At 53.3% G+C, this 13,407-nt stretch overlaps 1 protein-coding gene across 23 annotated transcripts in view; it reads right to left on the bottom strand.

Annotated features, from left to right (window-relative positions):
* Positions 1-10,602, bottom strand: part of PTPN5 (protein tyrosine phosphatase non-receptor type 5) — a 55,972-nt gene extending 45,370 nt beyond the window's left edge. For 2 of the 23 annotated variants that reach the window (XM_072725417.1, XM_072725419.1), the window contains exon 1: positions 10,257-10,594. The gene's annotated coding sequence lies outside the window, so the exon portion shown is untranslated. Of the gene's footprint in view, positions 1-9,222; positions 9,425-9,658; positions 9,771-10,256 lie in introns of those variants that run through there. The other 21 variants (XM_072725420.1, XM_072725424.1, XM_072725426.1 and 18 more) reach the window with 16 other exon arrangements.
* Between the last annotated feature and the right edge of the window lie 2,805 nt (positions 10,603-13,407).

Genomic DNA, 13,407 nt, shown 5'->3' with positions numbered 1-13,407 from the left:
CTCTCCAGTGAATGAGCCCAGTGCATGCTGACCGCTCCTCTGGCTGAATTCTCCTCCTGGCATTTGACTTGTGATTCGGAGTCTGGCAACAGACTGCACTCCACCCTGGGCTGCTCCCCAGCTCTCCTGTTCATAACCTGGGCTCCGGGGATCCCTGGGTGGTTCAGCGGTTTGGCGCCTGCCTTTGGCCCAGGGCGCAATCTTGGAGTCCCAGGATTGAGTCCTGCGTTGGGCTCCCGGCATGGAGCCTGCTTCTCCCTCTGCCTGTGTCTCTGGCTCTCTCTCTCTCTATCATAAACAAAACAAAACAAAAAACCTGGGCTCCTGTGAGCTGCCCCAGGCTGAGAAGGGGCAGAAGATGGGCCTCCTCCCATGGGGCCCACGACAGGGAGCCCAGTGCAGAGGGCTCCACCATTCTCTGTGCAGCCAGCATTTTCCTGTACTCTCAGATTTGAAAAGATGGGAAGGAGTGACTATGTGGGAGAAAAAGAAGATAGAAGTGAGCAAAAAGGAATGAAAAGGAAGGGCAGCCATGTGAGACTCAGGACAAGGGTCACAAGAGGACAGATCCAGGCTACTGTGGATCATGCTTTAAGGGTCTCCGTGAACTACCCCCTGATTATGCAACTCTCTGGCTTAACCGACTCCTCTTTGAAAACATTTGGAACTTGACCTCTTCCAGGCAGCCTTCCCTGATTGACTCAGATTTCTTTTCCCTGGCTCCCTGAGCTGCACTACTTTGTACTCATTGGTACCACTTCCCATGATGCTACGTCCTCTGGGGAAGGGCTGGAGGTCTCTGCCTCACTGGCGGTGGGTTTCACTCTACACTTACCACCTGTAGTCAGAGATTATCTCACGCTCTCTTATCAGCTTCAGAGAGCACGTGAGATTTATTTTGCATGGTTGTTTTAAATCCAGTTTGCCTCCAAGACCTTAAATCCATTTTACTATGAGCTCTGTTGGGACTAAGACCCAGGCTCTGCCCTCAGCCAGCATCCAGTTTAGTACATAGAGTCAGAAATGTGCTAAAAGTCCCAACTATGGAGAGAGCCCAGGTGTCCATCGACAGATGAATGCCTAAAGATGTGGGGCGTGAGTGTGTGTGTGTGTGTATACATATGAACATTACTTAGCCATCAAAAAAAGATGAAATCTTACCACTTGCAACGAACAATATGGACTGAACTAGAAGGTATTATGCTGAGCAAAATAAGTCAGTCAGAAAAGACAAATACCATATTGATCTCACTCACATGTGCAATTTAAGAAACAAAGCAGATGAACACAGGGGAAGGGAAGGAAAAATAAAATGAGATGAACACTGAAAGGGAGGCAAACCACAGGAGACTCTGAGCTCTAGGAAACGAACTGAGGGTTGCTGGAGGGGAGGTGGGGGGGGGGGGGATGAGGTAGCTGGGTGATGGGCATGAACTAGGGCACGTGATGGGATGAGCACCGGGTGTTATGATCACTACATTCTACCTCTGAAACTATTAAAAAAAAAAAAAAAAAAGGAAGGAAAAGTGCTAAAGGTCAAGGGGGCTACCTAATGGGAGTGCCTAGGAGGGACTAGGGGAGGGTCTGGGAAGCATCTCCAGGAGAAGCAGGGGCTCGGCAGACAGCGGGGAGGGCAGCCGGGCAGAGGACGGCGCTGGGGCAAAGGCCCAGAGAGATGAGAGCGCAGGGGGAGTGGGAGGAAAGGACCCCCTGGAGCAGCTGGGGAGTGAGCAGGAGAGGGGGCCCCCACGTAGCAGCCGGCTCTGGGCAGCAGGCTAAGGCACCCTGACTTAACTGGGAGGCCGCTGTTTCTCAGCAGGATGACGGTGGCAGGTGTCGCCGCTCTGGCTGGCATTTAGGAATCTGTGTCGGCGAGGCTGGGGGTACACCAACGTGGAGGCTCCCCCAAACTGCCTGAAGCCACAGAAGACCACATGCTCTGATGCCATTCCTACGAAGCTCAGGAACGGACAAAACATCCAGAATGACAGGACCAGGAACAACAGTCACCTCTGGGGGCAGGTTACTGACTGGACGGGAGAAAGAGGGAATGCCCGGGGGTGGTGGAGATGCGCCCTATCTCAATCCTGGCAACGGGTCCGTAACTCGATTCCATCGTCAAAACTCACTGAATGCAACATTTAAGGTCTGTACCTCTCCCTGTTCATAGACTAGACCTTAAAAACGTGTGTGAGCGTCCTTGGTTGTTGCGACTAAAGGTGCTGCTGGCAATCTTTGAGGGATGGGGCCAGGGATGCTTCCACAAGGAAGAGCTCTCCCTCTCAGAGGCCAGGAGGGTCCCTGCTGGGAAGCAGGAAGGTGGGCACAGGACCCCCATGGCCACTCCTGGGCTTTGTATTTGGTCATTTCCGGCCTGCTGTCCTGAAGCTGCTCAGGCCCAGGAGGGGGGAGGCCCGCATGTGCCCCTAGGGCTGGAAGGGGCTGGAAGGAGGACAGCTGGGGTAGTCAGAGGCAGCTGAGATGAGAGGGAAAAGGAAATACCCCCTGCCTGGCCTCCCTGCCTCACGATAAGCACCCGGGATGAAGAACTATCATCCTCCTCTGGGATGGAGTCTCAGTGAGGTGGGGCGCCCTGGGGGATCAGAGTCACTGGCGGCAGGGCTGAAGGCTGCTCTGCTGCTGCTGCTCCAGAAAACCATTTTCTGAAATCATGGGCAAAAGAAGCTCGAACACGGCTGACTTACACTTAAGATCCTTGCCTCACCTCTTCCTTCCGGAAGCCTTCTCTGATCTCCGTGCTGTGCAGGCGTCTCTCCTGTGCTCCCACAACCCTTGGCTCAGCACCAGAGGACAGTCACTGCCTAGGTCTGAATTCTGGCTCTGCCACATACTTGCTGTGTGTTCTTGGCAAGTTCCTTAAGCTCTCTGAGTCTGGAAACTGAGGACAATATAAATCTTCTGTGCTGAACTGTTAGGAGGATTAGGTGAGATCATGTCACAAGCACCAAGAAGTGAGGGCTTATTGTTACCATCAGATCACACATCGGGCACGGAGGACTGTTGCAGGGTTACCTGTCGGGGGCCCCCCAGGAGACATAGGCTCCTTGTGGGCAGGGCTCTCAGGGCCATGTGGATTTCCTGGCACAGTAAATACTTGCATGCATGAATGAACTGCATCCACTAAGACGTCCCTGGAGAACTTTCTTTTTCCACCCACAATGCCTCTAAATCACAATAATTCTTCAGAAATGGAGGCTGGATTCATTTTTACTCCCTTCTCTCCTATTATCTTCAAGGCCATGAAGAAGCCATGAAATTCTACCTTTTTTTTTTTTTTAAAAAAAGAGATTTTATTTATTTGAGAGTGAGAGAAAGTGTGTGAGCTGGAGGGAAAGGGAGAGAGAATCTGAAGTGACTGTGCCGCATGCAGATCACCACGCAGGGCTTGATCTCATGACCTGAGCTGAAACCAAGAGTTGGCCACTTAACCAAATGAGCCACCCAGGTGCCCTGAGTACATCTTTTTTTATTTTTTTATTTTTTTAATTAATGGCTTCTTCCCAGACTCTGCACTCCTAAGACTTCATTTAGTGGCCCTCTTCATGCTGGGCCTACAAAAATCCCTTAAAAAAATAAAAGCCCCCTTGGTTCCTCAAAAAGTTAAACACAGAATTATCATACGATCCAGCAATTCTACTTCTAGGTCTGTTCCAAAAGAACTGAAAGCAGGAGCTCAGATACTACATCAATACTGATAGGAGCACTGTCTACAAAGGCTGGAAGCAACCCAAGTGACCAATGGACGAACGGATAAACAAAATGCAATCTGTCCATGCAAAGGAATATTGCTCAGTCTTAAAAAGAAAGAAAATTCTGACACCTGCTACAACATGGATGCATCTTGAGGACACGGCACTAAGTGAAATAATCCAGACACAAAAGGGCAAATACTATATGATTCCACTTACATGAGGGTCCTACAATAGGTAAATTCATAAGAGAAAAAGTAGAATTTGGGCTACCAGAGGCTGGGAGGGAATGAAGGATTATTGTTTAATGAATACAGAGTTTCAGTTTTGCAAGATGAAAAGCTTTCTATGGGCGGAGGGTGGTGATGGTGGTACAACACCGTGAATGTACTTAATGCCACCGAACTGTGCACTTACAAATGGGTAAAAGAGCAAACTTCGTGTACTTCATCATTTTAAAGAAGCGCCCCAAACTGAACCAACAGAATGCTGGAGGGACTCCATCTCGAATCGGATGTCACATCCTCAAGTGCTCTTTTGCCTCTGGCCTCCTGATCCATGATCTCCCTGTCCATCCTCTCCTGGCTCTTGCTCTGGTGTCCTCTGTTCTCCTTCTACCCCAGGACCCACAGCCACATCATTTATGCTGGTGAAATCAACCTGCCTCTGTCCACAGTCATTCCTTTTCTGTCCCCTGGGCCCCTTTATAGGCCCTCCATGGTCCCATCATACCCTCTAGAGGATGCTTAAAACGGATGCCTTGAGAATTTGAGATGGGAAAGCTGTGCGTGAACATGTTCACTACTATATCCGTCAACAAAGAAACGGCTAAACAAAATATAGTAAAGCCACTGAGGATAAAAAGAAGATCATGACGGAACACAGAAGAAGTCATGAAAAAATGTTAAGTGAAAAACACAAGGTACTAAAACCGACGTTGACTGATTTCGTCTATTAAAAATACAGACCTTTAGAGGCAACTCAGAGACAGACTCTTCACTAGAGAGAACAAACTGATGGTCGCCAGAGGGGAAGGGGGTGAGGGGATGGGGCAATAGGTGATGGGGATTAAGGAGGGATTAAGGTGATGCTCATCTATGATGAGCATGGGTGTTGTACGGAAGTGTCGAAACACTAAATAGTTTACCTGAAACGAATATTACACTCTATGTTCACTAACCGGAATTTAAGTTAAAAAAAAAAATAAATTGCAGGAAGAAAAAAAGAGACACAGATTTTTAGAAGAAACAGAACAGGATGTTCAAGATCATGGTTAATCTTACATTTGCTTTATAGCTTGGTCATGTTATTTTTACGATGCAATTTATTTTTTAAGGCCAGGCAACACCTTTAGGCCGATGATGAAACGTACAATCTTTGGAGTTGACTCTAGACACCCACACTGCGCCCGCCACCAAAGTCCACACAAACCCTCTGAGTGGCTTTCAGAGAGTTCGGGGAGAGGGGAGCGTTCTGACTCTTAAGACGGACATGTCAAAGCCTCTCTAATGCCTTCAACCAACCACCTCATCATGCAGAGGAAGGACAATTTAGGGTCTTTGTTTCGCCAGCACAGTGCCCGGGAGATTTGGCCACGAACAGTTCACCCCCTACATTAGCCCAAAGTCAGAAATTCCCACCAAGATGCTTGCTGTCCAACAAATCTGCGAACCATGGGCTTTTCAGACTTGAATGACAGCACAGTCAAATCATCTGAGCTTTATCATTTTGATCACACTACAGCTCACTATGCCATATCTTTATCTAGAGGTTTGTATCATTCCAAGACATACGGCTTCATACGTAGGTGGTCATTTCTAACATTAATTCATTCCACAACTACTTAGTGAGCCAGCGCTGAGTGTCAGGCTCGGTTTGCCAGTCACTAGAATACAAGGAGAATAGGACTCTGGTTCTCTTGGAACTCATTAACGCTGTGGTTTCTTATTCCTCAGGCCTATAAACACTTACGTGAGCTGGCCCTGCCTCTCCTACCTCTGCCCTTACCATCCTTCCTCTCTCCTATCTCTATCTCTTACTGCCACACTTCCTGTTCCCTGAAAACGCCAAGGTATTCTTACCCCAGGGCCTTTGCACTTGTGGTCTCCTCTTCTTGGAATGCCATTCTCCCCTGGTCTCCTCACTTCACTTAGGTCTTTGGTCAACTATCACCTCCTCAAAGGCAATTCTATTTAAAGGCAAACCTCTTCCTTCACTCTTCCCCTGCCCCACCCTGTTTTTTTTCCCCAGAGCACTGCTCACCCCTTGAAATGTCATATCTCTGCTTATGTTTTATTTTCTGTCTCCCTTGGTAGAGCTTGGGCAGGAAGTTCATCTTTTTCAGCAATGTATCCCCAGAGCCCAGAACAACCTGGCACGCAACAGATGTTTATATGTATCTGGAGATCAAATGAATGAATGAACAAACTGGCTCTTGACAGTTTAGGGGTGCTCAGTGAGCCAGCTTTGCAGGAGTCATTATGGTTCCCTTTCAGATCCACGGCCCCCACTTGCAGGCCTCCCCACACCCCCTCCCATTGGGCTTTCTCTGTGAATGACATCCTTAGCCACTCAGGCTCAAAACCTTGCCACCACTTCTCATTCCTCCCTCCCTCGAGCACCCGTGTCCAAACCACTGTCAGTTCTGGTGACACCTGGGCCTCCTCCTCTCTTCATTCTTACAACCACCCCCGCTCCTTATCTTTTACTTAGACCACTGTCATTGTTTCTTACCTGGGCTCCCTGCCAGTAGGTCCTCCCCTCATCTGTTCTCCACAGGGCAGCCAGGCTGAGTTTCCTAATGGCCAGGCTTGACCATGTCCTAAAGACCAACCTCTCAGCTTGGCATTCAATGCTCCCAGAAACTGCCTCCACCTTTCTACCTAGAAGTTCCTTCTCACAACTCCTCTGTTAATCCTTTCTGCTCCAGTTGGAATGAAACACTTTCCAGTTTCCACACATGCCTGAGAAGCCCCCACTGTCTGCTCTCTGCTCATGCGGCTTCCAGTACTTGAAATCTTTCCTTCTTCGAGTGTGCTAATCACGTAGACCCAACTCAAATGCTACAAAGCTTCTCCAAGAAGCTCTTCCTGATTTTCCAGAAGAATAAAACCCATCCTTCTTCTCAACTCTTTCCCAAAGGTCATCAGTCGCTCTTTCAGGGCAGGTGTTGGGCAAGGACAGGCAACATGACTTAGAAGAGTTTAGAATCTGGATTTAGATCATCTGAGCTCCGAGGCACAGCTCTCTGGCTCTGAGACTTTTAAAGTACGCTTTCTTAGGTAGGTTAAACTCTGCGTCTTAACTTCCCCATTTATAAAACGGGAATGATAACTCTATGGCTATTACGGGTGTGTTAGGAGAATTAAATGTAAGCGACACTACATAAGTTACTAAATACGGTCACGATTAGCTACAAAACAACTGATAAATGGAAGCGTGACTTGTCCCGGGGAGGTTTCATGGATGTCTTAGGCCGGCTGAGCCCTAAGTTGGGCGAGGAAGGGATTTTTTTCAAAGAGAGGGACTCCGAGGCCCTAAAATCCCATGCCCTTGGGCAACCTGAAGAGGGAAGAAGTGGAAGGTATATCCACAAAGCTGGGGTTTTTAATAGTATTAATAGCTACCAATTCTAGAGCTCTTTCTATGCCCCAGGCACAGTGCTAAGTACCCTACATAAATTATCTCATCTCATTTTATTCCCTCGCAGAGTAATAGAAGAGAAAAATCAGGCCCACAGTGGTTACATAAATAAGCGCTCCCCTCCCCACCCCCAACAGTTCAGACCTGAAAGGTATCCTGAAAATTTCCAATCTAACGATCTCATTTTTCAGATGGAGAAACTGAGACCCAGAGAGGTTATGAGCATTTAACTGAAACTGCCCAGACGGTGAGGAGGACACAGGGCCTGGAACCCGGACCTCTGCACTTTCTGCCTGGGACCCACCACCCCACAAAAAGCCAGGGGGCACCTCGCATTAAGACGCCTATGTGCATGGCGCTTCTGGAGTGGGATGCCATTTACGTGGACCAGTGCTGGTCCCTGGAGTCGGGCCGCCCAGTCACCTCGGTTCTGCTCCCTGCCAGGCTGCTCACCCCACTCAGGAGGGAGGCTCTCGAGACAAGAGCCTCAGGCCCCTAGAGACTGAACACTGCCCTCCTTGCCAACTATCTCACCCAACGGAGTCTCCTCAAAAGTGCTCGACTTCATCCATTCGCTGTCCAGCTTGCACGCCTTCAACATACCTCTCGGGGCACCCTGTGTGTGCCGGCCATCGGGCTCAGCTCTGGGGACACCCAGCTGCCCTTGAGGGAGTCTTGCCCTGAGCTACCCTCCGAGCCTGGTGAGGCTGTAACTCAAGCTTCCCCAGCAGCTTTGTCAGCAACACCAAGAGGCTGTAGCCAACAGACGTCAAGGAGGAAGGGGTGGCCCGACAGGAAGGACTTGGGGACCTCCTCAAAGGCATGACGAAGGGGGCCTGGTTAGATTAGAAGACCCCTGCCATTTAGGAGGAGGGGAGCGTGACTGGGAAGGCACATAGTCTGGTAAAGATGAGGGAAGGGGCTGGCACATCAACTGGTTGATCTGATCTCCTGCCTAGAGCTGCTTCATTCTTGCAAATGCAATCCCCAAACCTGTGCTTGCTTGCATAAGAGAGCTCTCCTCTGAGGCTGACTGTGGCAAACTAAAGGCCACCCTCCCCCCCCACACCCCCCTCGGGAAGGATGGTGGCAAATGAATGGCACCTGCCGCTCCAAGTGGGGGCAGGGCTGGAATCACAAAGACTTCCCTGGCACACTCATGAATTTCGGGGTTCTGGGGCTTCAGTGGGCATAGGACTGAATTATGTAGGGGGGAAACGAACACGAAAGCCATGGACCCTAGATTCTCATGCGGGCTTGGTCGTTAACTCTGGTGACCTTGGTCGAGCCACCTCCCTGGACCTCAGTTTCCCCATCTGTAAGGCGAGGGGCTGAAATGAGTTCCGAGGGTTCATCTGGTCCTGACCCTCTAAGCCACGCGATCCTTGGTAAGGTAAACCCCTGGGGCCCCGGCCCCGACCCCGACCCGACCCCGACCCGGACCCGCTCGGCGTTTGGCAGGAGCCCGGGCCTCCTCCGGGAAGGGGCCTGCAGGGGGGGGGCGCGCCGGGCCCTCGGGCTCTCGGTTTGGGGGTGGGGGGGGTCGGAGCTCCGCGGGGCCGGGGGAGGCGAGGCGGGCGGGGGAGGCTGCGGGCGAGCGGCGCCCTCCGGCCTCCCCGCGGGGCTCAGACCCGGGGCAGCGTCTCCGTCCTTCCCCGGAACGCGCGCGAGCTTCGCGGGCAGCGGCGGCGGCTCGGGCCCTCCCCCAGCCGGGGGCGCGGGAGCCCCACGGGGGCGTGGCGGTGGCGGTGGCGGTGGCGGCGGCGGCGGCGGTGGGGGCGGGGGGGCGCCCGTCGCGGGGCCGCCCCGCAGGGACCCGCGCCCCCCCGCCGGCTCCCGCACAAAGGCGCCACCGAGGCGCCGCACTTACCGGCCGGAGCGGGCTGCGGGCGCGGGCGGGAGGGCGCGCGAGGGTGCGCGTGTCTGCGTGTGCTCCCGCGTGGGCGACGGGGCCGCGCCGAGCTCCGTGCGTCTGCGTGTGCGGGGGCGTCCGTCCGTCCGTCCGCCCGCCCGCCCCGCGCTCCGTCCCGCGCTCCGTGCGCGCTCCCCGGCCGGACGCCCCAGCAGGCGCGCTCGGGCTGCGGAGTCGCGGGCGCAGCGCCCCCGGCCCCGCCCCGCCCCCGGGAGCTGCGCAGGGCCCGGCGGGGGCGGGGGCGGGGGCGGGGCGGGGGCGGCAGCTCCGGGCCCCCGCGCGCCCCGAGCCCCGGCGCCCCCGCCCCCGCCCCCCGCGCGCCCCGAGCCCCGGCGCCCCCGCCCCCGCCCCCCGCGCCGCCCCCGCCCCCGCCCCGCGCGGAGGTTGCCCGCACCCGAGGGCGGGGGAGCGGGAGATCCGCGTGCGTCTGTTTCATTCATGATTTTCCTCTTCCCGGGAGCCCCGGGCCCGGGTGCGCCGATCCGGCGGCCGCCAGAGGGACCCCCGGCGGGGCCTTGCGCGCCGAGCCCAGCGCGGGACGGACAGGCGGACGGCTGCGGCCGAGGACGGCGAGACAAAGGGGTCAGTGCTGGGGGCGCCGCGGGGCGGCGAGGAGGGGGCCTGTGGCGCCCCCGGGGCTGCCCGCGCGACGCCCGCGTCCGCCCCTCCCCCGTGGGTCCCGGGAGCTGGAGCTCGACCCGGCCCCGCCCGCCCGTCCCGCCCGGCGCTCGCCCCTGCCGCGGCGCCCCCGTGGGGTCCGGGGGGTCCGTGGGGTCCGGGGGCTGCCCGCGCGCCCCGCATCCCACACCCGGCTGGCGCCCTGCTGGCGGGAGGTTGCCGGGATTCCCGGTGGGGGAGGAGGGCGCTCCCGGAGGCGTCAGGCCGCACGCAGGGCAGGGCAGGGGCCCGGGGCCCTAAGCCCAGGCTCTCCCGGGGAAACCGAGGCGCAGCACCGCCCAGCTACCGCCCTGGCCCCAGCCGCCGCCTCTCACCTGGATTCCCGCGGTAGCCTCCAGGCTGCTGTCCCTGCTTCAGCCGCGGCCCCTGCAGTTGGGTCTGCACACAGCAGTCGGAGATGCGTATAAAACCTAAGTCTTCGCCTTCCCTGGGAATCCTACCGTGGCTCTTCGTTTCAGGCAAGTGAAAGCTAAAGCCCCACAACAGCCCGCCAGGCCTCTCAGGAGCCGGCTCCTTTTGAACTCTCACCTCACTCCCTGCCGCTCCGGTCACACTGGTCCCCTTCAGTGCATCACCGACATGGCAGCCACCCCCTGGCCCCCGGACCTTTGCACGGCGGCTCGGCGATGCTCTCTGCCTGGAAGCTTCCCCCAGATAGTCACATGACTTGCTCCTCTACCTCTTAAACGTGTCACCTCGAACAGGCCTTCTGGACCATCCCGTTTTAAATTGCAGCCCCCCTGCCCCTGTTCTCTCCACGGTAGTCATGACCTTAATTTTGTGTCTCCTGTGGCTCGTTGGCCCTTCACTGCCAGCTCTCACCTCAGTCCTCTGACGTTCCAGTCCTCCAGGCTCACCAAAATTCTGTTCTCTAAACAAACTCTGTATTTTTCCCATTTCTGTCCTGTGTTCATTCTGTGCTTCCAGCCTGGGAAGTCACGCACTGACGTTTCACCTGGATTGTAAGGTCCGGTTCAAATACGTGCTTCTCCACGGGGCTTTCACTCATGGCCCCAGGGGTACTCAGCACTCATTCCTTTCTGTCTACCATGATGCGGTTCCTTGTCTTTTTTTTTTTTTTTTTTTTTCCAAGTGCACCATAAACTCCTGGGATAGGTCTGGGTTTCTCATCTCTCCCCAGGTCCCAGCACAAAAGGGACCATCAGTGCATGTTTGTGGATCAAAGGCAATGATTGGAAGGCCTGGATCTTGATTAGTCTTTTTTTTTTTTTCCCCCTGGGAGGGGCACAGAGCCCACCCAGCCAGGTCTTCTTGTTATCCACAAGTAGTTGCCTGTGGCATAAGGGATGGACCAAACGTCAGATAACCAGGCCACTATGCTTGGTCTGTGCAGAAGCGTGGGCAGATGTGTCAGTTGGTTCTCAAGGCCTTGAGAGCATCATCTCTGTCAGCTTAAGGATGATTTTCCCTGATGGTGTCAATGTAACAACAGTGACCAGAAATGAACACTTAGTATGTTCCCGCACCGTTTTGTGTTATTTCCAAGGCACTGCTCTAGTTCATCCTCACGATCATTTTGGGACGCAGACATTTGGATGTCATCATTTTCAGGACAGGAGCCAGAAAGAGTAAGTGACTTACCTAAGGTCCTACAGCTGCTGTGCGAGGGGTGGGTGTTTCAAATTCAGATCTGGCTAATTCTAAAGCCGAAATCCATGGAGCAGGGCTGCCTTAACACTGAAGGCCCTGGAGGCTGTTGGAGGGGAGGGGAGGAGGAGGGCTCAGAGAGCCTCAGCAAGGTCAGCCTGGTCCAGATTCTTCTGGAAACCAGCTCAGGAGTCACGGAAGCTTGGCGCTCCAGCGGGTCCGGGGCCTCGCAGGTTTCTGCCAATGGTGTCTGTGATGTCCTGTGATGGAGGCTAGTTGTTGCCCTTCATAAAGAAAATGCCAGAAGGCCAGCACAGCCTCACAGACATTCCTAGCTCTGTGCTCTGGGTTCCAAACCCAGTCCCAGCTGTCAGATGTGACATGTTCATCTCAAACAGTTACAGTAAGGATCTGTGATGATCTATATGGTAACATACTATATATATATATGCCTGTGGCATAAGGGTTGTGTACACACACACACACACACACACACACCTGCATGAATGTGCCTGCAAAGTAGTAGAGGCTTAAAAAAAATGATCTGTCTCCTTCTTGTAGGGCATTTCTGTCACATAGAGATATAGCCAAACTAGTCTTCTTACCCTGTTTCTGCCCTGTGAACCCCCTTTTAAAGAGTCTCAGATTCCCATTGCCTGGTAAATGTTACCCTGGGGCGCAGTGAAAGAAGGAAAGTCCAACTTTTATTAAGGGCTTTAAAAACAAGCTATCCATGTTACTTCCCTGTATCCTCCCCTTTCATCTGCATGGGTACATTAGGAGGGAGGCACTGTTATTACCAACAAGGAAACTGAGGCCCAGAGAGTTCCGGGGCCTTCCCCACTGCCACAGGACTCACTAATTAATGGCAGGAATGAGATCCTGACCTCTGTCTGACTCAGTGCCCTGAACAGCACCCATCTCTTAACCCCAGCACCACGGAGAGTAAGCCCACCAGTTTCCTTTCTCTTCTCTGTTGAGGAAGAAGGAGAATTCTGTGAGTCCCATGCCATGAGGTCGTCATTGAGGGGTTGGGAGGGCTTAGGCTTATTGGGCCATTCTGTGTGACTCATGTACCCTTTCTTGAGGAAGGGAAGAAGAGGGGTTTAGGAAAGAGGAGCAAGGGGAAGGGAAAGATGGTCTGAGTAACCAGAGAGCATCTTGCTGGTGGTTTTTGATGGGCTCTTAGAGGTTAGAGTCAATATTTCTTCCTTTTGGCCTCACTTGGAATTCACTCTACTGATAATGAAATGTTTTGCTTCGGTGGCAACGTTCCCCTTTCCAGATTTTATTTATTTACTTCCTTATTTATAACCCACCCCAATCCGCAAAGGATTTGAGGTAGCTTACCACAGGAGCAGAAACCATAAAGCAATGTTAAAATATCAATAAGGATAGAGAATCAGGACCAAGGAAAATGTAAGTACACTTTGAGAGACAAGACCAAGGCTTGGTCATTACACCTGATTTTTATCGAGTTCTTCCTGAAGGCGATGGAATTTGCGTAGGTTATTTTCTTTAAGCCATAAAAGAGCCCTGTGAGGTAGGTGCTATTATTACCTTCCCTTTGAGGCATAGGGAACTGAAGGCCAGAGAGGTGAACTGTGATGCGCAAAGTCACTTAGCTGGTGAGCAGCGGAACCGATATTTGGTGTGATTTTTGGAACTCACGACCTGCACCACTGTCCTGCCCTGCCTCTCCAACGGACAAAAGACCACAAATATGCAGACCACAGGGGCCTCCAGAGCACTGGGCTTGAGCCTCAGATTTGGTTCTGATCCTCTTGGATATCAAAAAGAAAGGGAAATAGCACGTGGAACTAACGCCTTCACATTGTTAAGTCTTTGGTCAAGGTC

This window comes from Vulpes vulpes, chromosome 11 (genome assembly GCF_048418805.1).
Source record: "Vulpes vulpes isolate BD-2025 chromosome 11, VulVul3, whole genome shotgun sequence".
Classification (NCBI taxonomy): Eukaryota; Metazoa; Chordata; class Mammalia; order Carnivora; family Canidae; genus Vulpes; species Vulpes vulpes.
This window is presented reverse-complemented; position numbering and strand designations above follow the sequence as displayed.